Here is a 6,696-nt window from a genome sequence, read left to right as displayed (position 1 = left end):
GAATGTTTAATGCCTCCTCCATCTGAGTTGTGGGGCTGTCTGTTTAACAAATCTCATATCGGCTGGGTTGAAATTCATTTTCTGACTTGATGTACTGCTGGGCCTGATTAATATGTCCACAAACAAATAGATACAGTCACGTCTATTTATCTCTGATGCTTCATACCATCCCCTCATATCTTCTAACATTGATTTTCTTCGCAACAAGAGAGACCATCAATCTAGCTTCAATTTAGGCCAATTTCTGAGCACCACCCTCATTTGCAAAGAACTGTCAAGGCTCTGCTTAAGTCATATGTTGTTCTCAAACATGAGACTGTTTGGTTTTGTTCCTCTGGTGTTTTCTTGCCTCACTGACTTCTATAGTTGACATTTCCATTCCTCTCCCTCTGCTGAGCTGTGCAGGTCATTATGGGCCTGCCCTCCTTAAATGTTACAGTGGGAATACACATTTATCCATGGCTTTTTGGACAGAATACCAAACTTGTGTATCTATCTCACAGTATTGATTACTTGAAGAGAGGTTTAACAAATTTATCTGCTCTATCTAATGTATGTAAGTCGATACAGCAGACACAGAAATTAACATTTTCGAAAGGTTACACTAATAAATTTGATTCTTCTGTGCCCACCTGATGACAGTCTGAAAAAGGACTCAATCAAAAAAAAAAAAAAGAATTATGTGTTTGACGAAATGGAAAAGATGAATGACCCTGTAAAGTTTGGGCCATACTTGCTGTTGTGGTAGGGTACTATTCACACTTTCTGCTATGGTGAGTGAAGCCAAAGCGAATAATTCTGACTTGAGTTGAGACCTCCGCCAGCCAATGCCAGTGGTGCATTCACGTGCTCCTTGGATGGTCATTCTTCCTTCTTCAAGAGAACAGAGAGCACAGGTAACAGATCGGGTGAGCATTGAAATATGTTTGGGAACATCAACTTGAAGGAACTGATACTGTGAAAAGAATCAGTCTGCCCATTACTACTACAAACCATGGATGTGTAAACTAAGAAAATAAGTAGGATTATTTTTTATGTTTCAGCTGGTCTCATCAGAAACTTGAAACATCTTCAAAACATTGGCAAGTGTCTTCAAAAGATCCGTGAGCAATTATCTTTGTGTAAAACAGACTAACTGTAATGAATTCATTGATTAAAAATGATAACTGAGGTACATTTTAGACATAACCTTGTGGTAACCGTAGCTAAGTTTTATCATGCTGCTGATTTTTTAATTTTAAACTGTTTCGTTAAGGACACAAGGCTTCCAACTGTCAGTCATTTTGATGTGTAACGTCAGCTAACAGCCTCCAGTGGGTGACAAAAACTAGCTAGTCCAACGTCAGGCACTAGCTAGACTAGCAAACATTACCCTTTTATGGCAGATTTTTTTTCCCACTGTTATGAAAATGAAAATCAAACCAGCTTTATGCAAAAATAGTTTTGAAATTTCTGTTAAAGTGTTGTTGGTAACCAAAGAGCTACAGCACTGGTTCCTGATGTTTGTCCTTCAGGGACCTCTTTTTTTTAAGATTATTTTTTGGGGCTTTTTGCCTTTAATTGACAGAACAGAGTGGAATGGGGAGAGAGAGAGTGGGGGGATGACATGCAGCAAAGGGTTGCAAGCCTCTGTACATGGGGCGCCAGCACTATCCACTACGCTACCGACGCCCCAGGGACCTCTTTTCTATCATTGAGTAAACTGACAAACCCTTACAGACATATTTTATGGATATTTCATATTACATTCAATGCATAGAAAAAGCATTACAGAACAACTGATTAACTGTACAATAAACCCAAACAGTGATCACAGGAAGTTTGTCTAAATTTATATATTTGGAAGAATTTTGTGCAGAACTTTGTGCTTCTGTGAATATTGCGTCTGAGATGAGTTTTCTTGATATATTTAGTTGCTTTTTTATACAATTCTGTGTCAGCATTATGTATTTTTTTAAACAAGTATACATACTTAAAGGTTTAGTGTATAAGATTTAGGGGGATTTAGTGGCGTCTAGTGTTGAGGATTGCCGATATCAACCAGCTTAAACTTCTCCCAGCCTGATTTCTTTAATTGTTCATGGTTCAGGAGGTTTTTTCCGGGAGCAAAACAAACAGCCCCGGTAAGTTAAACTGGTGAAAAGACCAAAGGAAGCAGTTTCACCTTACAAATCAGTGTTTTTCCAACGCTGCTCATTGCAGATGGGCTTCTAACTATGGTGGCTGACATGAAAACATGGATGGGCCTATGTAGAGCCAGGGTTTGGTTTGTCTGTTCTGGTGGTGAACATGGCCATTTTCAAATCAAGGACCCGCTCCTTATGTGGACGGAAACGGTTCATTTTAATGTATGGAAAACAAAACAGTTCTCATTTTTAGGTGATTATACATTAGAGAAAACATACTTATTATATTATATTCCGTTTCTGCCAATATAACCCCCTGAATCCTGCACACTGGACCTTTTAATAGGCTTCTTTTTGACAAATTCAGTGTTTTGTATTGTTCCAGTAGCTCTTTGGTTGTTTTAATTTAGTACTTTCCAATGCAGGACAAGTAAAGGCTCTGTCAATATAGTGTGTGTTCTCTTCATCATGCCCTTATACTGTATTTCTTTTAAATTTATTTCTTAAATAATAATCTTAATTTTAAGAATAACAGTTGACTTCTACTCAGAAATGAATGGAATACACTCTATATATATTTTTAAAGTTTTCTAACACCCCCTTAAAATCAAGAAGGCCTGTTGACCCATTGTGAAGCTTTGATGACCCCTAGTGGTGGATAGGTTCTCCAGGTTGGGAACCAGTGAGCTCCAGTGGTTATTGCTTGGTTCTCCGTGTCATTCCATGCTTGCCTAACTTCTTCTGTTGTCCATTATATGACATTGTCACACTGTCCAATGGACTTTTTGAACATGGCATAGTAGGAAAACCTCAGGTGTAGTTAATAACATTAATGAGGGCTTTACCAGTGCTTTGGTAGTGTGCCCGTTGGCTCTTTCACTGCCTGATTAATGGAGCAGAGCCATCATTACTGGTGTCAGTTACAGCTGTGCTTTTACTGGAAAAAAGCCCATTACTGTAAATTTTATATCTCTGACTGGCAGTGTCACAAGAGAAGTGGCATACTGGGCGTTACCACGTGTTACCAGTGAGAGGCAACACCTCTCTCATGCCTGTTGGTCCATGTCTCTCAGCATTAGCTCAGGTTAGATGTAATCATGGCTAGCACATAGTAGGAAGTATGTAGTGATTACCTGGACTACTGTTTCTGCCAGCAGACAATAAAGGGCAGCATTTAAGGCATCCATCTTCCTACCTCTTACCCGCCAAGCCTCGCCACCCCTCAATGAACACAGGTTTACCTTATTGGCAGGCCGAGGGGCTGGCAGGAATCCCCTATACACTTGAATGATGTGGGTGTCTGCTGAATAAAGAATAGAGCGAGCACGAGGGTGCAAAGACAGAGACAGACAGATTGAGAGAGTTAGATGAAGGTGTGAAGGTAGGGTTAGGGAGGCGGGGAGCAGGACGATCAAGGCAAATGTAGATTTTGAAGAGCGGGGCTTCTCATGGGACCGGCTGCCATCTTGCCTGCCGGTCCCTTTTCATCCAGTCAGACTCTGTAGAGGAGTGAGGATACTTAAGTGGTTGGGTGTCTTCATACCACCACCTCTACATGTGTGCACAGATCTTTTCATTTATGATGGATCTGCAGATTATTTTATCGAATAATCATTTAGCCCAGTAGTTCCAACCTTTCCTTAAGGGACCCCTTTTGCTGCTGTTTAGTAAATGTTGGAGACAGTTACGTCTCTTTGCTGCATGTTTAAAAGTGTTTGTGCTTTCTTTAAGTTTATGGCAGTGCTAACTAATTATTTGAAGTGTATCACCCAGTCACACACTGGTGGCCGAGGCTACCATACAAGGTGCCACCTGCTACTCAGTTTTTAAGACACTCACATACCGATGGAACAGCCTTCAGGAGCAATTTGGGGTTCAGTATGCTGCTCAAGAATGCTGGATCGAACCACCGATCCTCCAATTGGTGGACGACCCGCTCTACCTCTGACCCACCGCCACCGCTGAGATAAAGGCCTATATATATATATGTATATATTTTTAAAAGTTTTCTTACACCCTTTAAAAATCAAGGTCTTGCAATCCTCCATGATGCTTTGGCGACCCCTAGTGGGAGTTAAAAGTGAAACAGTCTAGATGACTGTTACATGGGGTGCGGGCACAGGAGCCATGAATATAAAATATACTTTATGACTCTTGTTAAATATGTTTAAATCATAGATAAAATAGATCTAATAAACTCTACACTTCCAGTAGCTCAGGAGGGGCAGAGGAGTCTGGGTTCTTGCAAAATATTTCTCTGGGTTTACACAGCTCCTCCACAAGATGGTTTACCGATATTGGGCACAGTTAAATAGACAGTCACTCCATAAAATACTGGCAAAATTAAAATTATATTATTATGAGGTAGAATGCCTATAGAAAATTGCTGATGCACATGTCTTTTATTATCAACTTGTATGTTAGTGATAAGTGCATAAATAAGTGCTAAAAACAAACTTAAATGAATATAAAAAAGTGCTATAAAGATTAGTAGGTTAATAATCGTTAAAAACACACACACAAGAATTGGTTGCCTCGTACACATTGAAGTTTCTCTTCTATATATCTATTTATTAGTATGTGAATGTCAATTGTCTATTCCATAAAACACATGTAAACACCAATATTAAAATATAATAAAATGAACCAGTTATTTGGTCTACAAAATGTCCTAAAATATTGATAAAATGCCCATCACACTGCAAGGCTCAGTGTGACATCACAAAGTACCGCTTCAAAACCTTACCATTTAAAACTTGCTCTTCAGTATGATGAAGAAAACAGCTAATTTGTTCAATGCTGAAACTATTAATCGATTAATTGACTAATTGTTTCAACTCTACACATCATCCTGGGTTCTGGGAAATCATACCAGCATTTCGCACTATTTCCTGAGGACCAAACTTTATTTTCAGCGGAGGGCGTACAGGTCTTTTTGATCTCAAAACTTTTGATCTCTAAATCTAAATTATACAAAGGCAAAGGTATGTGCGATCCGGTGTTAGAGTTCAGGAGTATCCTGCATTTGAAAACAACAGAGACAGACTGATACACACTACTCAGAACACGCCTGGTGTGTGCCTCTTGTTTGTTTTTTTTAGACGATCCTTTACAGATGCAGCGAAGCATAGAACAAGAGCAGATGAAACACAGCCAAAGTGTGTGTGGAAAATGTTTTCTGGCACTGCTATCTGCTGTTCTCTCTTTCTGTCTCCCTCTAACATTATGAGGTAGTTACTGTAAGCCAGGCCCATAAGCGATCCCTAGATGCGTGCTGGCACTACACCACTCAGTCTGTCTGTAGCTTCTGTCTTCCTGCCTTGTTTGAACTACCTGCTTCATTGCGGCGTGTAAAGTAAAATAAACTATTCTCATCATAAAGGGACACCTATTCTCTGGTGGCTGTGAGTTCATTATCATTTTGAGTCTGATTGCGGAACATTAAAGCTGGTGGAGGAGGCAGAGCGGCTGATTGGTCCAAACTGGCACATACTGTGGCTGTGCCTCCCTGTGGCTCCAGTTATGAAGAAATCAGAGAGCCTTTGTAGCAGAGCTGCTGTGTGGTTGTTTATGTAAATAAACACCACATATTGCCTCAAAATGTGCTATTTTTACACCGGTTTGGGTTTTACTGCTGATTAAGGTGCGGCCCATGTTGTTCAAATTTCAATCACGAGTTAAAGCAGCAGTTTTATGGAACGCACCTGTTTGTATTCTTGCCGAAACTTACATAAGAAGATTGATACCACTGTCATATCTGTTCGTTAAATGTTAGGGCCTTGACACACTAAGCTGTCGGTCAGTTGGTGGTCAATGTCGGGCCATCGGTGAGTGTCTGTCACACTAGTTTTTGCGGTATTTCCAGCACTGTCGGCACTGTGGTGGCGAAAAGGCCTAGAAATGTTCGACAGTTAAGGTCAAGTTAGAAGCAAAACATGTTTACTTAGATTGAACAAGCTTGAATGGGACAGAGTAACAAGAGCAGAGTGATCTAAGACAAACATTGTGCGATATTGGGGCAGAACAAGCTGTACTAAGATAGAATAAGTGCAAGCTCTGGAAACGGCAGGAAATCACACACACACACACACACACACACACACACATGTACACACATGGAAAGTTAGGTATGATGTCTATCTGAGGAGGAGTATAAGAATGTTTGGTGAACCGTTCTACGGGGCTGGCTCAGTGCTGCGGTATGTGAAGTTGTAAGCTGTGTCTTCAATAAAATAACCCGCAAAGGCTGCAAGACCGACCTCGAGTCAGTCTGAGGGGAAAAAAAAGTGTTGTGGACATTTCTGTGAGCTATGGCAACACTTAACCCCTGAGCTTGCCAGAGAAGGACTGAATGCACAAACCCCCCTATTTTTAAATATCCCATTGAGAGAGACATATCCTCACTGCAGATTTTTGTTCAGAAAAATGTCCGCATGCAACTCAGTTCTGTGGATGATAAATGAGGTATAGACTTCCACCTGTGTCACTGGTAATGATGAAATACAAGGCTCTTTTACACTGCCAGATTTTCTGTGAATGTTGGGCCGTTTTGCCGGCAAGCTGCGAGCGT

This window comes from Epinephelus moara, chromosome 18, assembly GCF_006386435.1.
Source record: "Epinephelus moara isolate mb chromosome 18, YSFRI_EMoa_1.0, whole genome shotgun sequence".
NCBI lineage: Eukaryota > Metazoa > Chordata > Actinopteri > Perciformes > Serranidae > Epinephelus > Epinephelus moara.
The sequence above is the reverse complement of the archived record's forward strand: the minus strand, read 5'-3'. Positions refer to the sequence as shown.